We start from the raw sequence: 22,952 nt of genomic DNA, 5'->3' as shown, positions 1-22,952 counted from the left end.
GGCTAAAGAATGGCTGCCATTGGGAGCTGAACGTCCAAGTATTTAAGGTGTATCAGTAAGATAGGTGAGTGGGCACAGCAGGTGGTGTGGCCATGTGTACAAGAAATAATATTAAATCATTGGAAAGAGATGACATAGGATTGGAAGGTGTAGAGTCTCTACAGGCTGAATAAAGAAATTTACGATGCGTGTCGATGCTTTGGACTACGGCATAAATTGATTTGTGGCTAAATTTGCCAATGATACCAAGATAGGTGGAGGAGCGGGTAGTGTTGTGGAAACAGAGAGCCTGCAGAGAGATTTAGGTAGTTTAGGAGAATGGGCAAAGAAGTGGCAAATTGCTGGAAGGAGTAAATGGACAGACTATTGTTTAGATGGAAAGAGAATTCAAAATGCAGAGATGCAAATGGACTTGGGAGTCCTTGTGCGGGATGCCCTAAAGGTTAACTTCCAGGATGGGTCTGTGGTGAAGAAGGCAAATGCAATGTTGGCTTTCATTTCTAGAGGTACAGAATATAAGAGCAGGGATGCGATGGTGAGGCTCTATAGGGCACTCGTGAGATCACACAGACTATTGTGTGCAGTTTTGTGATCCTTATTTTAGAAATGATATACTGACATTCGAGAGGGTTCAGAGAAGATTCACGAGAATGATTCCAGCAATGAAAGATTTACCATATGAGGAACGTCTGGCCGGTCTTGGGCTGTATTCCCTCGAGTTCAGGAGAATAATGGGGATCTCATAGAAACATTCTGAATACTAAAAGGCCTGAACCGATTATATATGGCAAAGCTAATTTCCCATGGTAGGGGATGCTAGGACAAGAAGGCCTGATTTCAGAATTGAAGGACGTCCATTTAGAACAGAAATGCGGAAAAATTACTTTAGTCAGTGGGTGGTAAATCTGTGGAATTTGTTGTCATGAGCGGCTGTGGAAGCCAAGTCATTCGGTGTATTTAAGGCTGAGATAGATAGGTTCTTGATTACAGGGCATCAAAAGATACGGGATGAAGGTAGGGGAGTGGGGATGACTGGAAGAATTGGATCAGCCCATGATTGAACGGCGGAGCAGACGCGATAGGCCGAATGGCCAACTTAGGCTCCAATATTTTATGGTCTTATAGTCTATTCCACTGTTTCGACCTGACAAAGTGCAGCCAATATTTCTGGATATGTGGCCCATTGAAATGAGAATTTAGGATTTTATCTTTTCCTGAGCTCCTCATAAATGTGTACACTATAGTTAAGCTTTGCTCCAGAATTTCCACACAATTAAAAGAGTTTATTAGTTTTTATTTTTATTTTTGCACTACTTATATAATTTAACGATTTAATGTGTATATTTTTGTAATTCATAATTGTTAAAATCACCTGTTATGAATTAGGTTCTACTGCTACCGCAAAGGCAAAGAATTTCATGATATATGCCGGTGCTATTAAACCTGATTCAGATATTGATATGGGAGACCCAGTTACCTGTTCACAGTTACCGCGGATCGTAATGCGAGATTGAAACCTTTTCTATTTATTTGCATTCCTCAGAAATGACAACAGTTCAGTTAAGTTTCCTTTTGATGTTCCAAAGCAGAAGCCCAGTCTGCCTAATATTTCCACACAATTAGAATGGGCAATTTGTTTATTCTCATCATGTACTGAGATACAGTGAAAATCTTGCCTGACATACCATCCACACCGATCGATACGTTGCAACAGTATATTGAGCTGATATACGACAAAATAATAACTGTAACAAAGCATTATGACTGCTGAGAAAGTGCAGTGCAGATGGACATATGGTGCAGGGTCACGTCGAGTTACATTGTGAGGCCGATTCCATTTTATCATTCATTTGGCTTATAACCACAGACAGGAAGCCGTCCTTGAGCTGGGTATTACGCGCTTTAAGGCTTTTTTATCTCTCTCCGATGGGGGAGCAGGTTTTGCAGCAAGAATGTCCAAGTTGTGAGGATCTTTGAGTACATGACCTGCTTTTCCGAGGGAGGGGAAGTGTAGGAAGAGTCCATGGAGTGGAGGCTTGTTTCTCTGATGTTCTCTGCAGTTCCTTGCAGTCATGGGCAGAGGAGTAAACATACGAAGGCGTGCAGTATCGACAAGGATAAGTTCCATGGCCTTCACCCTGCCCTGTGTAGCTGGAATCTGGACTTACTGTGAGATCGCCGGCAGGTTTTAAGTGTGGGCTCTCTCTCTCTGACCCTCAGCACACATACCCTCCAGGGTCTTCTCCTTAGACCCCTCCTTTACTCTCTGGGCACCCATGACTGTGTTGCCACCCACAGCTCCAAACAGCTAATCAGATTTACTGACGATAGTACACTGATTGGCCTAATCTCAGATAACAATAAGACAACCTACAGGGAAGAAGTCATTCACCCTGACACACTGGTGTCAATAAAACAAACTCTCCCTTAATGTAGCAAAAGCAAAGGAGCTGGTTGTGGACTGAAGGAGGAACGGACAGAGGGAAGCCCCAGTTGATATCAATGGATCTGGAGTTGATAGGGTGTATAGATTTAAGTTCCTTCACACATCACCGAGGATCTCACGTCGCCTGTATATACCGGCTGCGTGGAGAAAAAGGCACAGCAGAGCCTATTTCACCTCAAGCCACTGGAGACCAGAGTCACCCCAACCAGAAACTATCCCAGCTACTACCATCCGGGAAATGGTACCGCTGCATAAAAGCCAGGACCAACAGCTTCTTCCACCAGGCCATCGGACTGATTAATTCATGCTGGCAAAATAGTATTTGTATGTTATACTTTTGTACATACTATTTATTATAAATTATGATATTGCACATTGCATATTCAGACGGAAAAGTAAATATTTTTACTCAGGTATATAAAGGATGTAAGTAATAAAGTCAACTTAATTCCCTGCCCATCTAGGATAATCTGTATCCCACCAGCTGAATGATATATATCAACTATCTTATTCTACCTCTGTCCAGCTTGTATCCCACTAACTCAATGATATATATCAACCATCTTGTTCAAACTCTGTCCAGCCTGTACCCCACCACTTCAATGGTATGTATCAACCATCTTGTTCAATCTCTGTCCTGTCTGTATCCCATCATCTCAATGATATTTATCAACCATCTTGTTCAGTCTCTGTCCAGCCTGCATCCCACCATCTCAATGATATATATCAAATATCTTGATCATCCACTGTCCAGCCTGGGTCCCAACTCCTCAATGATATATATCAACCACCTTGTAGATACTCTGTCCACTTGTATCCCACCAATTTATACATCAACAATTTATCTTCTACCGTTGTCTTCATTGTGATGTATTTTGCCTTACTGAGTTATTTCTGAAATCAGTGTTTGTTACCTGGGTCTACCAGAAGATTTATTAAATGAGGCACATGGTAGTGTAAAGACAGCCATTACGATTTTAGCTTCGAATTTACCAAGTGTCCGCCGTGATAATCTTTATCGGAAGGGGGCTTGGAAGCAGAAATAATGGATTGATAGCGGGATGGGGAGGATGTTATGTGTACTAACTGCTCATCCCTGTACTGGATTGAAGAGAAAACTAATGAATATTGGCATTATATTTGTGCAACTTTGTTCAGGCCATCACAAGTATCTTGTAATCTGTTTATAGTTGTGCATCGTATAAAGTGAAAAGTGAAAATGCTATATCCGTTCAGCAGATCGGGCAGCATCTTGGACAGTCCCAGTTCCGACACTGGATCTTCTACAGTTTCTTCTTTCCACAGATCCAATCTGATGTACCGAGTTTCCGGCACTTTAACTTCAATTTGATATTAAACTTGTTTTATTCCTGTTAGCCTACAGGAAATGCGATGGTCAATAGTGCTGTGCATGATCTCAGTTAACAATAGGATAATGATAAATTGTGTTCAGTTTAGCTGGTGGAGACAATGTGAAATGTGAAACATGCCTGCAGTTGCCCCGCCCCAGGTTTTCCAGCCCAACATCTGACTCAGTCAGAATATCATCAGGTTCCCGTTCTGCCACAGGTTGATGTCGGAGTGTTGGTGTTTGAACTCTGAATGGCCGAGACACCTCAGCATATTACTGGCAACAAGGAGTCCTGGGCGAGTTGCTGTTTGAGTTGTAATCCTGGGCAACACTGGGCATATAGACCTGTCAGTATTTGGGATTTGACCCAGGACAGTACTTCCACAGATGGAAGATGAATATTCCTCTTTTCACAATGAATCAAAATTTTTGGGGTGCTGGGCTTTGGTTTTGGGGAAGTCCCTGATTAAACCACGCACTGTGAGATGTAGGGATTGCGTACGAGGATTCCAGGTTCAGAGAGTGACAGATTCAGCTGTGTGACTCTGTGTGGTTGGATCCTGGGATATCGCAGGTTTAGATCCAAGTACAATAGACTCGGGGATCAAACTGCCTGTGGTTATGATGTGTGAGTGAGTATTTCTGTACTGGGTTCAGATGTTTGTTTCTGGAGTCCCTTTGGAAGCAATAACTGCTATACTGAGGAGTGGATGAGTTACCATCCCATCCCTCACAGAGAGAGGCTGTGAGTAAACGGGCTGTTCCGTGTTTGCAACAGAAATAGACCCGTGAGTCTGGTGTTCAAACTGTGGTTGGAAATCGCCCCTCACTGCCACCTGCCTGTCAGTCGGGGAAAATCAGGCAGAATCTCAAGATGCTGGAAATCTTCACAAAAACGGAAAATAGTTGACACCATTCTGAGGAACGGCTTTGAATCCAAATCGCGAACTTTGTCCTCTTGAAATGAACCTGTGCACAGGCGCTTGTTTAGTGATACTTAGTGGAACCGTAAAGAAACCACAGTTTTCCCCTGTGAATTATCCTGGTACCACTTTCCCTGTTGTTCATGGAAATGTGTTCAGTACAACTGTTGCTCTCATGGTTCACAAGAATAATCTCAGGAATGAGAGGGTTTATGTTGGACAAGCATTTGATGACTCTGGGCCTGTACTCCATGGATTTCAGAAGTATAGAGGTGGACGGGATCTTAATTAAACCCACAGAATGCTGAACAGCATGGTGACAGTGGACATGGAGAGGATGTTTGCATCGAAAGGAGAGCCTGTGATCTGAGAGGACAGCCGCAAAATAAAGAAGTTTCCCTTTAAATCTGAGATAAGAGAAACTTCCTCAGCCAAAGAGTGTTCGACATGTGGAGTTTGTTGCAACAGATTGTGGTCGAGGCTGTCATTTGGTATATTTATGGCAATATATTATTGATCACGAGTAGAAATCATGTTTTATTAGCCAGAACTACTATACGATTAAATCAATACAACACAAGGCATGGTTAAAAGCAGCCTTTACAATTTTAGATTCATGATTTCAAAATGGCTGCCGTGTTAACCTTTGTCACAATGTAACTCATAGCGTGTGATGTTGAGTTTGTTATTTCTTTTTCAGTTACTTTTGTTGAGCCACTTCCTCCCTTTCCATGGTAACAAAACACTAGCAGTGCAAGAAATGTTACATAATTTCCTCGCTCTGTGTTCACTTCCATGCAGCGCAGAGACAGTATCCTCGGGAGCAAATGCAACAGAATGATAGTGGGAGTAAAGGGTGCTGTGAGCATTGGCTGTATGGAATGAACTGAGAATATAGAAATATAGAAAATCTGCAGCATAATACACAGGCCCTTCGGCCAACTGTGCTGTGCGAAACATGTACTTACTTCAGAAATTTCCTAGGTAGACCCATAGCCCCCCACTATTCTAAGATCCGTGTACATATCCAAGATGCTCTTAAAAGACCCTTCTCTATTCACCTCCACCAACGTCGGCGGCAGTGCTGTCCACGTACACACCACTGTCTGGGTAAAAGAGAAGACATACCACTGACAGCGCCTGGGTACCTAATTCCAGAGATCTTAAAACTGTGCCCTCTCGTATTAGCCATTTCGGCCCTGGGAAAAAGCGCCTGACGATCCACACGATCAATGTTCATATCATCTTGTACACGTCTATCAGATCACCTCTCATCCTACGTCGCTCCAAGGAGAAAAGGTCAAGTTAACTCAACTTTTCTCAGAAGGCATGCTCCCAAATCCAGGAAACATCCTTGTAAACCTCTTCTGCACAATTTCTATAGTTCCTACATCCTTCGGGTAGTGAGGTAACCAGAACCGAGCACAATACTCCAAGTTGTGTCTGACCTGGGTCGTATATAGCTGCAACATTAGCACTCAGCTCTTGAACACAGTCCCTCTGTTGATGAAGGCCAATGCACCGTATGCTTCTGAACCACACAGTTAACCTACGCATTAGGTTTGAGTGTCCTATGTACTCGGACTCCAAGGTCACTTAGATCCTGCACACTGCCAAGAGTCTGACAATTAATACTATATGCTACCATCATAGATGAACTAGCAAAATGAACCACCTCACACTTTTCTGGATTGAATTCAATCTGCCACTTCTCAGCCCAGTTTTACATCTAATCGATGTCCCGCTGTAACCTCGACAGCCCTCCACACTATCCACAATAGCCCCAACATAAGTGTCACCGGCAAATTTACTAACCCATCCCTCCACTTCCTCATCCAGGTCATCTCTAAAAATTGCTAAGGGAAGGGTGCCAGATCCCTGAGGCACAGTACTGGTCAGCGACCTCAATGCAGACTACAACAACTCTTTGCCTTCTGTGGACAAGCTAGTTCTGGATCCACAAAGCAAGATCTCCTTGGATCCGCTGCGACTTTACTTTCTCAATAAGCCTTGCATGGGGTATCTTATCAAACGCCTTGCTGAAATCCGTATACAATACATGTACTGCTCTAGCTTCATCAATGTATTCAGTCACATCATTAAAAATCAATGAGGCTCGTAAGGCACGACCCGCCTTTGACATACCCATGCCGATTATTCCTAATCATATTATTCATCTCCAAATGTTCAGAAATCCTGCCTCTCAGGATCTTCTCCACAAATTTACCATCACTGATGTAAACTTCATTGGTGTATAATTTCCTGGGCTATCTCTACTCCGTTTCTTGAATAAGGGAACAGCATCCGCAACCTTCCAATCAGTTAATATCTGTGCATTAAGAATCAACAAAAACAGTTGTTACAGTAAATTCAAAGTAAAAATAGAGAATGCTGGAAACATTCAGCAGATCGGCAGGATCTCGGACAGACCCAGTTCTGAAACTGGGTCTTCCACCATTTTCCTTCACGGATGTACCCTGATGTACTGAGTTCCCAGCATTTTCTATTTTATAATTTTACACTGTGTTTCTGCTACCCTGAGGTTACCTTGCATGTTCTCCAGGCTTACATGTTAAAAATCCCCAACTATTATCATAACATTGCCCTTCCTACAGGCGTTTTCTATTTCCTGCTCTAATTTCTAATCCACATTCCGACTGTTGTTTCGAGGCCTTTATAAAACTGCCATTAGGGTCCTTTTATCCTTTCCATTTCTTAACTCAACACATAAAGACCCTACTCCTTGCGATCCTATGTCATACTTTTCACATGATTTAATATTTTTTTCTTATACACAGGCCACACCATCCCCTCTACTGACTAACCTATCTTTCCGACACACCGTATATCCTTATACACAGGCCACACCATCCCCTCTACTGACTAACCTATCTTTCCGACACACCGTATATCCTTATACACAGGCCACTCCATTCCCTCTACTGACTAACCTATCTTTCCGACATACAGTATATCCTTATACACAGGCCACACCATCCCCTCTACTGACTAACCTATCTTTCCGACACACCGTATATACACAGGCCACTCCATCCCCTCTACTGACTAACCTATCTTTCCGACACACCGTATATCCTTATACACAGGCCACACCATCCCCTCTACTGACTAACCTATCTTTCCGACACACCGTATATCCTTATACACAGGCCACACCATCCCCTCTACTGACTAACCTATCTTTCCGACACACCGTATATCCTTATACACAGGCCACACCATCCCCTCTACTGACTAACCTATCTTTCCGACACACCGTATATCCTTATACACAGGCCACTCCATCCCCTCTACTGACTAACCTATCTTTCCGACACACCGTATATACACAGGCCACTCCATCCCCTCTACTGACTAACCTATCTTTCCGACACACCGTATATCCTTATACACAGGCCACTCCATTCCCTCTACTGACTAACCTATCTTTCCGACATACAGTATATCCTTATACACAGGCCACACCATCCCCTCTACTGACTAACCTATCTTTCCGACACACCGTATATACACAGGCCACTCCATCCCCTCTACTGACTAACCTATCTTTCCGACACACCGTATATGCTTATACACAGGCCACACCATCCCCTCTACTGACTAACCTATCTTTCCGACACACCGTATATCCTTATACACAGGCCACACCATCCCCTCTACTGACTAACCTATCTTTCCGACACACCGTATATCCTTATACACAGGCCACACCATCCCCTCTACTGACTAACCTATCTTTCCGACACACCGTATATCCTTATACACAGGCCACTCCATCCCCTCTACTGACTAACCTATCCTTCCGACACACCGTATATCCTTATACACAGTCCACACCATCCCCTCTACTGACTAACCTATCTTTCCGAAACACCGTATATCCTTATACACAGGCCACACCATCCCCTCTACTGACTAACCTATCTTTCCGACACACTGTATATCCTTATACACAGGCCACACCATCCCCTCTACTGACTAACCTATCTTTCCGACACACCGTATATCCTTATACACAGGCCACTCCATCCCCTCTACTGACTAACCTATCTTTCCGACACACCGTATTTCCTTATACACAGGCCACACCATCCCCTCTACTGACTAACCTATCTTTCCGACACACCGTATATGCTTATACACAGGCCACACCATCCCCTCTACTGACTAACCTATCTTTCCGACACACCGTATATCCTTATACACAGGCCACTCCATCCCCTCTACTGACTAACCTATCCTTCCGACACACCGTATATCCTTATACACAGGCCACTCCATCCCCTCTACTGACTAACCTATCTTTCCGACACACCGTATATCCTTATACACAGGCCACTCCATCCCCTCTACTGACTAATCTATCTTTCCGACACACCGTATATCCTTATACACAGGCCACACCATCCCCTCTACTGACTCACCTATCTTTCCGACACACCGTATATCCTTGGAGGGATTGCCTACTGAATCTCTGTGCTTGGACGTTAGGAACAGGAAGGGGTCAAGAACTCTACTCTGTGTATTTATATCGGCCACTTAATAGTAACAGGGATATCGAGGAGCAGACATGGAGGCAGATTCTGGAAAGGTGTAATAATAACAGGGTCGTCGTTGTGGGAGATTTTATTTTCACAAGTATTGATTGGCAACTCCCTAGAGCAAGGGGATTAGATGGGGTGGAGATTGCTAAATGTGTTCAGGAAGGTTTATTGACATAATTTGTAGATAGGCCGACAAGAGGAGAGACTGTACTTGATCTGTTATTGAGAACTGAAACTGGTCAGGTGTCAGAACTCTCAGTGGGAGAGCATTTTGGAGATAGTGATCACAATTCTATCTCCTTTACCATAGTATTGGAGAGGGATAGGAAGAGACAGGTTAGGACAGCATTTATTTTCAGTAAGGGGAAAAATAAGCCTACCAGGTGGAAACATGGAAGCATAAATAGGGAACAGGTGCTCTCAGGGAAATGTACGGACGAAATGTGGCAAACGTTGAGGGGGTAGCTGCATGGGATTCTGCGTAAGTACGTTCCAATGAGACGGGGAAAGAATGTTAGAGTACAGGAACCGTGGTGTACAAATTTTGTTGCGAAACTCGTCAAGAAGAAAGGGAAAGCGTACGAATTGTTCAGAAACTTGGTAAAGATGGAGATCCAGAAGATTATAAGGCTAGCAGGCAAGACCTGAAGAATGAAATTAGGAGAGTCAAAAGGGGCCACGTGAAGGACTGCAGGGCAGGATTAAGGCATTAATAAAGTATGTGAACAGCAAAAGCATAAGACATGAGAGAATAGGCACAATCAAGTGTGACAGTGGAAAAAATGTGTCTGGAACCGGAGGAGATAGCAGAGGTATTTAATGAATACTTTCCTTCAGTATTCACTGCAGAAAAGGATCTGGGCGATTGTAAGGATGACTTACAGCTGACTGAAAAGCTTGAGCATGTATCTATTAAGAAAGAGGATGTGTTGGAGCTTTTGGAACGCATCAAGTTGGATAAGTAACCGGGACCAGACGAGATGTACCGCAGGCTATTGTGGGAGGCGAGGAAGGAGATTGCTGGGCCTTAGGCGAGTATCTTTGCATTATCACTGCGGACGGGAGAAGTTCCCGGGAATGGGAGGGTTGCGGATGTCGTTCCCTTGTTCAAGAAAGGGAGTAGAGATAGCTCAGGAAAGTATAAACCAGTGAGATTTACCTCAGTGGTTGGTAAGTTGATGGAAGACATCTTGACAGGCAGAATTTATGAACAACTGGAGGGGCAGAACATGATTACGAATAGTCAACATTGTTTTGTCAAAGGCGACCTGCATAATTGCATTGTTTGACGATATGACTAAATGCATTGATGAAGGTAGAGCAATAGGTTTAGTGTGTATGGATTTCAACAAGGCATTTGATAAGGTAACCCATGGACGGCTTAATGAGAAAGTAAGATGGCATGGGATCCAAGGGGATATTGCATTGTAGATCCAAAAATTGGCTTGCCTACAGAAGGCAATATGTGGTTATGGGCAGGTCATATTCTGCATGGAGGTCGGTGACCAGTGGGGTGTCTCAAGGATCTGTTCTGGGACCCTTTCTCTTCGTGATTTTTATAAATGACCTGGATGCAGAAGTGGAGGGATGGGTCAATAAATTGGCTGATGACACATCTGTTGGTGTTTTGTGGATATTGTGGAGGGATGTCGAACGTTACAGCGGGACATCGATAGGATGCAAATCTGGGCTGAGAGGTGCCAAATAGAGTTCAACCCAAATAAGTGTAAGGTGGTTCATTTTGGTAGGACAAGTATGATGGGAGAATATGGAATTAATGTTAAGACCCTTGGCAGTGTGGATGATCAGAGGGATCTCGGTGTCCGAGTCCATAGGACACTTAAAGCTGCTACACAGCTGTTCAAAGCTTGACTCTGTGGTTGAGCAGACATATGGTGTATAGGCCTTCAACAACCGTGGGACTGAGTTTCGGAACCAGGAGGTAACGTTGCAGCTATATAGGTCACTGGTCAGACCCCACTTGGAGTACTATGCTCAGTTCTGGTCACCTCACTGCAGGAAGGACGTGGAAACCATAGAAAGGGTGCAGGGGAGACTTACAAGGATGTTGTTTGGATTGGGGAGCATGCCTGATGGGAATTTATTGAGTGAACGCGGCCTTTTCTCCTTGGAGCACCGGAGGATGAGGTGACCTGATAGAGGTGTATATAATAATGAGAGTCACTGATATTCAGAAGCTTTTTGTCAGGGCTGAAATGGCTGACTGTCACTGTCCGATCAGTGAAGACCGCATTCCGCTTCACAGTCCGGTCCGTGGATTCCGTATTCCGGCTATTCCTTTTCTCCCTTGTTCCGTAGGGCGCCTTAATTGAGGCACCCGATTCTCGTTTCGGGCTGGCAGCATAAATTGCTCTGTGGTCCAGTGATTCCTTGCTGCACCGTCCTCGACAGTAACCGTGTCAGAATTCCAGTCAAGTTAACCCGCCGAAGTGAGACTGGAGCCGCTGTCTGTGGTAACTGGGCGGCGTCAGCGACTTGTAGTTATTTTGAACATCTTTTTTGTTTTAAGTTAAAGAAAAGTCTATCTTTGTGTGGTTTTGTCTTTCCGTGTTCTCTCCTCCGCTGGGTAGGTCCGGCCGTTTTCCGCTACCCTGAGTGTTGCGTGTCCTGTGTCTAATAAGAGTCCCGGCTCTATGTCCTGTGTCCAAGGAGGAGCCCCGGATCAGTGTTTCGTGCCCTGTGTCTAAGAGGAGTCCCGGCTCTATGTCCAAGGCGGAGCATCGGCTCAGTGATCTGCGCCCTGTGTCTCAGTCACGTCTCAGCCTAGTCCAAGTCAAAAGTCTAGGTCCAAGTCCAAGTCGAGAATCAAGTTCCAAATCGAAGACGAGAGCTGAGTTCCAAATCCAATTCGACAGCCAAGTCCGAGTCTAATCCGAGTCAATTCCGAGTCAAGTCCAAGCCAAGACCCAGTCAAGATGTGGCAGGCTGAAACAATGAGTCTGCCGCCCTGAGTCCCGAGTTACGACCTGAGTTCCCTGTCAACTTCTAGTCCCAAGTCGAAGTCCATGTTTCCAGTTTCTCACTCTTCGTCTACCTTCGTGCTATCATTTTGTCCACGCTTCTTGGCTTCACTAGCATTCTTAATAAATATAGTTTAGTTCCCGGTATTTCAGTGTCTGTGTCTTCTATTTGGGTCCGCTTCCATTGGCCCCGTATGACACGAACAAGAGAGTTTTAATGTGCTGGGAAGTAGATTGAGAGGAGTAGTCAGGGGTAATATTTTTACGCAGAGAGTGGTGAGTATATGGAATGGGCTGCCGTTGACGGTGGTGGAGGCGGATAATATAGGGCCTTTGTGGATAGACGATGAGCTTAGATAAATAGAGGTCTATGGGTAACCGTCATTAATTTCTAAAGGAAGTAGAGATTCTGCACAGAACTGTTGGCCTGAGATATCACAGAGTCCTGGGATATCACAGTTTTAGATCCAAGTACAATGGACCCGGGGATCAAGCTGCGCAGGTATATGTGTTATTGAGTGAGTATCTATTTTCTAAGCTCAGATGTTTATATCTGGGGTTTCTTTGGGAGCAATGACTGCTATATTGAGGAGAGGATGAGTTTCCATTTCATCTATCACAGAAAGAGTCTGTGAGTAAATGGGCTGTTCTGTGTTCACAACAGTAGAAATAGACCGGTGAGTTTGGTCTTCAAACTGTGTGTGGAAATACCCCCTCACTGTCATCTGTCTCTCGTCGGTGGAAAACAGGCAGAAACTTAAGATGCTGGAAATCATGAAATAGTTGAAGCTATTCTGAAGTACGGTTGTGAACCGAAATCGCTAACTTTGTTCCTCTGGAAAAGCTCCTGTGCACAAGCGCTTGTTTTGTGATACTCAGTGGAACAGTGAAGAAACCACAGTTTTCCCCTGTGAATTTTCATGGTACCACTTTCCCTGTTGTTCATGGAAATGTGTTCAGTACAACTGTTGCTCTCATGGTTCACAAGAATAATCTCAGGAATGAGAGGGTTTATGTCTGACAAACGTTTGATGACTCTGGGCCTGTACTCTATGGATTTCAGAAGTATGGAGGTTGACGGGATCTTATTTAAACCCAGAGAATACTGAACAGCATGGTGACATTGGACAAGGGAAGGATGTTTGCATCAGAAGGAGAGTATATGATCTGAGAGGACAGCCTCAGAATCAAGAAGTTTCCCTTTAAACCTGAGATGAGAGTAACGTCGTCAGCCAAAGAGTGGTCGACGTGTGGAGTTTGTTGCAACAGATGGTGTTTGAGGCTGTCATTTGGTATATTTATGGCAATATATTATTGATCACTAGAGTAGGAATCATGTTTTGTTAGCCAAAACTTCTAGACGATTAATTCAATACAGCACGAGGCATGGTTAAAAGCAGTCTTTTCGATGTTAGATTCATCATTTCAAAATGGCTTCCGTGTTAACCTTTGTCACAATGTAACTCATAGCATGTGATGTTGAGTTTGTTATTTCCTTTTTCAGTTACCTTTGTTGAGCCACTTCCTCCGTTTCCTTTGGAACAAACCAGTATAACTGCAAAATCTGTTGCCCAATTTCATCACTCTGTGTTCACTTCCTCCCAGCGTAGAGACAGTAACCTTGGGAGCAAATGCAACAGTATGATAGTGGGAGGAAATGATGCTGTGAGCATGGGCTGTATGGAATGAACTGAGAATATAGAGATATTGAAAATCTGCAGCATAATACACAGGCCCTTCGGCCAAAAGTGCTGTCCGAAACATGTACTCACTTCAGAAATTTCCTGGGGATACACATAGCCCTCTATTTGCCAAAGATCCATGTACGTATCAAAAAACACTTAAAAGACCCTACCCTATCCGATCACCTCACTGCAGGAAGGATGTGGAAACCATAGAAAGGCTGCATGGGAGACTTGCAAAGATGTTAATAGACAATAGCTGCAGAAGTAGAGCATTCGGCCCTTCGAGCCTGCACCGCCATTTTGAGATCATGGCTTATCATCTACTATCAATACCCGGTTCCTGCCTTGTCCTCATATCCCTTGATTCCCTTATCCATAAGATACCTATCTAGCTCCTTCTTGAAAGCATCTAGAGAATTGGCCTCCACTACCTTCCGAGGCAGTGCATTCTACACCCTCACAACTCTCTGGGAGAAGAAGTTTTTCCTTAACTCTGCCCTAAATGACCTACCCCTCATTCTCAAACCATGCCCTCTCGTACTGGACTCTCCCAGCATCTGGAACATATTTCCTGCCTCTATCTTGTCCAATCCCTTAATAATCTTATATATTTCAATCAGATCTCCTCTCAATCTCCTTAATTCCAGCGTGTACAAGACCAGTCTCTCTAACCTCTCTTCGTAAGACAGTCCAGACGTCCCAGGAATTAACCTCGTGAATCTACGCTGCACTTCCTCTACAGCCAGGATGCCCTTCCTTAACCCTGGAGACCAAAACTGTACACAATACTCCAGGTGTGGTCTAACCAGGGATCTGTACAAATGCAAGAAGATTTCCTTGCTCTTGTAGTCAATTCCCTTTGTAATACAGGCCAACATTCAATTAGCCTTCTACACTGCCTGCTGCACTTGCTCATTCACCTTCAGTGACTGATGAACAAGGACTCCTAGATCTCTTTGTATTTCTCCCTTATCTAACTCTACACCGTTCAGATAATAATCTGCCTTCCTGTTCTTACTCCCAAAGTGGATAACCTCAGACTTATTCACATTAAACTTTATCTGCCAAGTATCTGCCCACTCACCCAGCCTATCCAAGTCACCCTGAATTCTCCTAACGTCCTCATTACATGTCACACTGCCATCCAACTTAGTATCATCAGCAAATCTGCTTATGTTATTCTCAATGCCTTCATCTAAATTGTTGACGTAAATTGTAAACAGCTTGGGTCCCAAAACCGAGCCCTGTGTCACCCCACTATTCACCTCCTGCCATTCCGAGAAACACCCATTCACCGCTACCCTTTGCTTTCTATCTGCCAACCAGTTTTCTATCCATGTCAATGTCTTCCCCCCAATGCCATGAGCTTTGATTTTACCCACCAAACTCCTATGTGGGACCTTATCAAATGCCTTCTGAAAATCGAGGTACACTACATCCACTAGATCTCCCCCGTCTAACTTCGTGGTTACATCCTCGAAAAACTCCAACAGATTAGTCAAGCATGATTTACCCTTGGTAAATCCATGCTGGCTCGGCCCAATCCTATCACTGCTATCTAGATATGCTACTATTCCATCTTTAATAATGGACTCTAGCGTTTTCCCACCACCAATGTCAGGCTGTCAGGTCGATAGTTCTCTGTTTTCTCCCTCCCTCCTTTCTTAAACAGTGGGAAAACATTAGCCATTCTCCAATCCTCAGGAACTGACCCTGAATCTAAGGAACATTGGAAAATGATTGCCAATGCGTCCGTTAATTTCCAGGGCCACCATCTTTAGTACCCTAGGATGCAGATCATCTGGACCTGGGGATTTGTCAGCCTTCAGTCCCATCAGTCTACTCATCAGCGTTTCCTTCCTAATGTCAATCCCTTCCATTTCCTCTGTTACCCTCTGTCCTTGGCCCATCCATACATCTGGGATATTGCTTGTGTCTTCCTTAGTGAAGACAGATCTGAAGTACTTATTAAACACAGACAGCGGCTCCAGTCTCACTCCGGTGGGTTAACTTGACGGGAATTCTGAAGAGGTTACTGACGAGGACGGCCCAGAAAGGAATCACTGGAACACACAGCAATTTAAGTTGCCAGCCCAAAAAGAGAGTTGTTTGGGTTCGGCAGCGTGCCTTATGGGAATTTGTTAAGTGAATTCGTTCTTTTCTCCTTTGAGCACCGGAGGATGAGAGGTGACCTGATAGAGGTGTAAATGATGATGAGAGGCATTAATCATGTGGATAGTCAGAGTCTTTTTCCCAAGGCTGAAATAGCTAGCTAAATCTGACGGTCCGGTCCGTGAAGACCGCATTTCGCTTCACAGTCCGGTCCGTGGATTCCGTATTCCGGCTATTCCTTTTCTCCCTTGTTCCGTTCGGCACCTTAATTGAGGCACCCGATTCTCTTTTCGGGCTGGCAACTTAAATTGCTGTGTGTTCCAGTGATTCCTTGCTGGGCCGTCCTCGTCAGTAACCTCTTCTGAATTCCCGTCAAGTTAACCCACCAGATTGAGACTGGAGCCGCTGTCTGTGTTTCCTGGGCCACGTCGGAGGATTGCCGTTACTTGGAGCCTTTTCGTGTCAAGTTAAAAGGACAGTCTATTGTTGCGTCGTTTTCTTCCCCATGTTCTCTCCTCCGCTGGGTAGGTCCGGCCGTTTGCCGCTACCCTGAATGGGAAACGGTCACAGTGTTTTGTGCCCTGTGTCTACGAAGAGTCACGGCCCTATGTCCTGTGTCCAAGGAGGAGCCCTGGATCAATGTTCTATGTCCTGTGTCGAAGTCAGGTCTAAGTCTGGTCCAAGTGAAGAGTCAAGTTCCAAATCCAAGTCCTGAGCTCAGTTCCAAGCCAATGCGATAGCTAAGTCAAAGTCTAGTCCGAGTCAACTCCGAGTCAAGTCCAGGCCATGTCCGAGCCAAGTTCCTGCCAGGACATGAGAAGCGATTCATGACTTAAGTTCCCTGTCAAGTTCTAGTCCCAACTCCAAGTCCAGGCTTCCGGTTTGTCACTCTTCGTCTACCTTCCTGTTATCATTTTGACCTCGCTGATTGGCATTCCCAGCATTCTCACCAAACATAGTTTAGTTCCTAGTGTTTCAGTGCTTGTGTCTTGCATTTGGGTCCGCTTACATCGCCCCCGTGTGACACTAACATGAGAGGGCATAGTTTTAAGTTGCAGGGAAGTAGATACAGAGGAGATGTCAGGGGTAATACGTTTAATTAAGGGGTGGTGAGTGCATGGAATGGGCTGTCGCCGACAGTGTTGGAGCAGGAAACGATAGGCCTTTTGAAAAGATTCTTGAATAGGGACATAGAGCTTAGAAAAATAGAGAGCTACTGGTTACTCTAAGTAATTTCTTGAAGGAAGTAAAAGTCTGAAGGGCAGCCTCGGAATCAAGAAGTTTCCCTTTAAACCTGAGATGAGAGAAACTTCCTCAGCCAAAGAGTGGTGGAACTGTGGAGTTTGTTGCAACGATGGTGGTTGAGGCTGTCATTTGGTATATTTATGGCAATATATTATTGATCACGAGCGTAGGAATCATGTTTTATTAGCCAGAACTACTGTATGATTAATTCAATACAGCACGAGACATGGTTAAAAGCAGCATTTACAATTTTAGATAAATAATTTCAAAACAGCTGTCGTGTTAACCTTTGTTACAATGTAACTCATAGCATGTGATGTTGTGTTTATTATTTCTTTTTTCAGTTACCGTTGTTGAGCCACTTCCCCCGTTTCCATGGTAACAAACCACTAGAACTGTAAGAGGTGTTGCACAATTTCATCGCTCTGTGTTCACTTCCTCTCAGCGTAGAACAGTAACCTCGGGAGCAAATGCAACAGGTTGATAGTGGGAGGAAAGGGTGCTGACAGCACTGGCTGTATGGAATGAGCTGGGAATATAGAAATATAGAAAACCTGCAACATAATACACAGGCAATTCGGCCAAAAGTGCTGTCCGAAACATTTACTTACTTTATTAATTTCCTGGGGTTACTCGTAGCCCTCTGTTTTCTAAGCTACATGTAGGTGATTGATATGTTCCTTCTGCCTTCGGCCACAAACTTATCAATCACTCGTACTGGCGACCACTCTGGAAGTCCAAGATGCTGACTTCTACAATGAAAGGATCCGTATGCTCCACGACCGCTGGACTAAGTGTTTACATGTAGGATGGGACTATGTTGAAAAGTAAATTTGCACGGTTTTCTAAAAATGACTTCTACTTTAGGCCGCGAACATATCAATTACCCCTCATACGTATCCAAGTTTCTCTTAATAGACCCTACTCTATCCGTCTCCACCACCGTTGCCGGCAGCCCGTGGAACGTACACTCCACTGCCTGCATAAAAGATAACCTTAACCTTGACATCGCCTCTGTACCTACTTCCAAGCTCCTTAAAACTGTACCCTCTCGTATTAGCCATTTCAGCCCTGAGAACAGCCTCTGCCTATCCACAGGGTCATTGCCTCCCAACATCTTATATACCTCTATCAGGTCACCTCTTATCCTCAATCGCTCCAAGGAGAAACGGCCAGGTTAACTCAACCTGTTTTCAGAAGGCATGCTCCCCAATCCAGGAAACATCCTTGTAAATCTCTTCTACACACTTTCTATAGCTTTCACATCCTTCGAATAGTGAGGTAACCAGAGCACAGTACTTCAAGTGGGGTTTGACCAGGGTCCTATATAGCTGGAACATTAACTCTCGGCTCTTGAACTCAGTCTCACGGTTAATGAAGGCCAATGCACCGCATGCATTCTGAACCACTCTTAGCATACGCAGCAGCTTTGAGTGTCCTATAGACTCGGGCCCCATGATCACACATATCCTCCACACTGCCAAGAGTCTGACAATTAATACTATATTCTACTATCATAGATCATCTAGCAAAATGAACCACCTCAGACTCATCTGGGTTGAACTCCATCTGCCAATTCTCAGCCCAGTTTTTCACCCAGTCGATGTTCCACTGTAAACTCGACAGCCCTCCACACTATCCACAGTACCCCCATCCTAGGGGCCGTCAGCAAATTTACTAACCTATCCCTCCACTTCGTCATCCAGGTCATTTCTGAAAATTACGAAAAGAGGTGTTGCCATAACAGATCCCTGAGGCATTCCACTGGTGACAGACATCCTCTTTGCCTTCTGTGGACAAGTCAATTCTGGATCCAGAAAGCAAGGTCTCATTGGGTCCAATGCCTCCTTACTTTCTCAATAAGCTTTGCATAGGGGTACCTTATCAAATCTCTTGCTGAAATCCATACACACTACATCTTCTGCTCTACTTTCATCAATGTGCTCAGTCACATACTCAAACAAATCATTCATGTTCATAAGGCACGACCTGCCTTTGACAGAGGCATGGCGACTATTCCTATTCATATCTTGCCTCTCCAGATGTTCATAAATCCTGCTTCTCAGGATCTTCCCGATCAGCTTCCCAACCACTGAAGTAAGTCTCAATGGTGTATGATTTCCTGGGCTATCCCTACTCACTTTCATGAATAAGGGAAAAATATCCGTAACCCTCCAGTCAGTTAATATCTGCGCATTAAAAATAATCAAAAACTGCTCTTGCAGGAAATTTAAAGTAGATAAGAGAGAATGTTGGAAACATTCAGCAGATCTGCAGCACCTCGGACAGTCTCAGTTCTGGAACTGGGTCTCCCAGCATTTCTCCTTTCCCAGATGTAGTCTGGTGTACTGAGTTCCCAGCATTTTCTATTTTATAATTTTACACTGTGTTTCTGATACCCTGAGGGAACCATCGCAGCAAACTGTGCAGGGCATGACCCCACACAACAAGAAGTCAGTGATCAAAGACAGATACTGGAGCCAAGTTGAAGTGTATCCGTATGCTCTCACAATCTACAGCCTGGTAAACCAGCCTGAGCAACAGCGCAGGCAGAAGATTCTTAATTTCCCGTCCCACCTTAGTTTGTGAATCGAAAATGGCAAATCTCCGGCAACAAATTGTCTGTGTGTCGCTTATAATATAAATGGAGTCTCTCAGAATGCAGAACTGGCAGTATACGGGCTTCAATCCAGGTTGTCAATTTTACAGCTGGGACTGGAATTTCTTTTGTCTGCAGTGAGGCTGAAGTCTCGGGTGGTTATACATGGGTTATGGAGACATCGCAATTCGCTCCACCCAGTGGGACATCACACCTGTCGAGTATTCTGGAGATTTTTGACGAGTTCACTGTGGAGATAGATGAAGTAGGACAGTGATTTTGTCTAAACGGACTTCAATAAAGCGTCAAACAAGATCCTCCATGGCAGCTCATCTGGAAGGTGAGGTCACATGAGGTGGATTCACACCGGGATCGAGGACAGGCAGCAGAGGGTGATTTTGCGAATGGAGGCCAATGACGAGAGGTATGTGCCTGACTTTGTCGAGACCTCGGTAACTCATTGTTCATACTATTGTTACTTATATGAATATACAATGCACGGTTAGCAAGTTTGATGCCAAAGTCGAGACTCTGGTTGATATTGCAACATGTTACAATGAATTTCAAAGGGATCCTGTCCAGTTATGAAGATGGGTTGTGGAATGGCAAATGGTTTCATATTGGACAAATGAGAGATGGTACATTTTGGAGAGTCAAACAAGGCTGGGACTGATATAGTGAATGGGCGGGGACAGAATGTTGTTTAACAATGCGACCAGCGAGTCCAAGTGTACAGTTCACTGCAGGTTAACGGGCAAGAATAAAGGGTCGAATAGTAGTCTTTACTTATTCTGGCCTTATTCATTTAGGGCATTGTGTTCTGGATTATGGACATAATATTCTAGTTAAGTAAATTACTGGTGACGCTACACTCAGTATTATGTACAATTTTGTTCACGCTATCGTAGTACTGACATTATCAAACTCACAGAGCACAGAAGAGTTTGATGACGATGCTGCCTGGTCTAGAGGGCCGAGTTTCGGGGAGAAGTTAACCATATAACCATATAACAATCACAGCACGGAAACAGGCCTCCTAACATGTTAGTGGAGCTGGATCTTTATTCCATGGAGCACAGGGGATTGAGCGTGACGTTGTAGGAGTTTATAAAATGAAGAGTGAGTATAGATTATGTGGTTGGTCGTGGTACTTTCACCAGGTTTCAAGATTCAGGATTCTTTAACATAAAGAATAACACACACACACACACACACACACACACACACACACACACACACACACACACACACACTGATTGTACACACATACATTGATTGTATGTCCAAGAAATAAAGCTAAGCAGAGGAGTGTCTGGACATGCCGTGACTGAAAGGAAATGTTAATCTAGTGCTGATGGGAGTTCTGTAGGGTGGGTTAGAGGGTGGAGGCGTTGATCAGTCTGATTGCTTGCGGAAATTAAATATTTTTTGAGTTTGCTGTTCCTGGTGTGAATGCCATGTAGCCTCTTCACTGATAGGAGTGGAACAAATAGTTCATGGACAGGGTCGGCGGGAGCCTTCATGGTGTTATGTTGTTACTGGCCAATTTTCTGGCACCAGAGTGTATATAATATGTGTGTGTGTGTGTGTGTGTGTGTGTGTGTGTGTGTGTGTGTGTGTGTGTGTGTGTGTGTGTGTGTGTGTGTGTGTGTGTATAGGAGTATGCCCAGGAGTATAAAACTGCTTGCAGTTTCCAGAGCTATGCTGCTGATGTAAAGTTATGTGAGTGGTGCAAGTTCTCCTGAAATGGATAACCATCTCCTTTGTCTCGTTGACGTTGAAGAAGCGGCCAGTCCGTAGTAATTTGCTTCTGAAGGTGTAGATTTGAAGACACATGAGTGAATTGTTGACGATGGCCGTGAAGTCATCAGTGAGCTGGTGTCCACACTGCCCGAATATTTGGCCTGGGATGATTTCTGGCCCGTCAGCCTCACAGTGGTTGAGTCTCGGCAGAGTCCTCCCATCTGCTGCTGTTACAATGTGTGACTGCTCTCCTCGGAGAGGATAGCTTTCGTGACTTGCTCGAGCTGCGAGCCTGGAAACATCCGCCAGGGATGGGGACGTGACTGATGTAGTCAGCGCTATTTTTCCAAACGTAGTCTGCAAAGCCATTGATGTCCAGTCAAAAATACCAAAGATTGTTCCCCAGGGTTGGGGAGTCTAAAGTCAAAGGTCGCAGATACAATGGAGCAGAGAGACCAGAGACACCGCAGAGGTACCTGTTCAGTATTTGCATCGTTGTTCATCTACCTCGGGATCCGCATTCTCATCGTGTTTGGAAATTCCCACTTACTTTCAGCTGTCGGTGACAACTGGAAATGAAAGAAATACTCAAGTTGTTGGACACCTGAATTCAAATCAGAAAATGTTTGAAGCCATTCCGACGCAGCGAGTTGGAGCTGAAGCATTAACTTTGTTTCTCTCTCCACAGATATTCTTTACCTGTTGAGTGTTTCTTGTACTTGCAGCGTTTCTTTAGAACATTACGTTGGAACGAATTATGTCTCCTGGAAAATGGAATTGTGTAGGACACACAATGTAATTCATTCTCTTACAGAAACAGGGATTTTAGCCAATCTAGTCTGTGCCATTCTCTGCTTAGACCCATCCACGTGCACCCAGACCATAGCCCTCAATACCTCCTTTATCCGTGTGCCTCCTTAGATTCCCATTAAATATTTCACTTTTTGCCCTAAACAGATAACCTCACCCAACCTGTGTGGCAAAAGCTTACATGAATTCACCCTATTTATACCCTCATAGTTTGCAGACCTCTAGCCCGGGTATCCTTTGTATACATTTGGCAGGGGTTCGCAGTCTGGGGTCCACGGACACCACGGTTAATGGTAGGGGTCTGTGACATAAAAAAAGTTTGGGAACCTCCGCTAGCATCACAATCTCTTCTGCTGCACGGAATCAATTTCTAACTTGTTCAATGTAGCCCTGTTACTCGGTTCCTTAAACGCCAGCAACATCCGTGTCTTCCAGGGCTCCTGCAGTCTCTACATTAGCCTGCCAAGAGCTATTTAGTGTAATCTGGTCCAT

This window comes from Hypanus sabinus, unplaced genomic scaffold, assembly GCF_030144855.1.
Source record: "Hypanus sabinus isolate sHypSab1 unplaced genomic scaffold, sHypSab1.hap1 scaffold_647, whole genome shotgun sequence".
Classification (NCBI taxonomy): domain Eukaryota; kingdom Metazoa; phylum Chordata; class Chondrichthyes; order Myliobatiformes; family Dasyatidae; genus Hypanus; species Hypanus sabinus.
The sequence above is the reverse complement of the archived record's forward strand: the minus strand, read 5'-3'. Positions refer to the sequence as shown.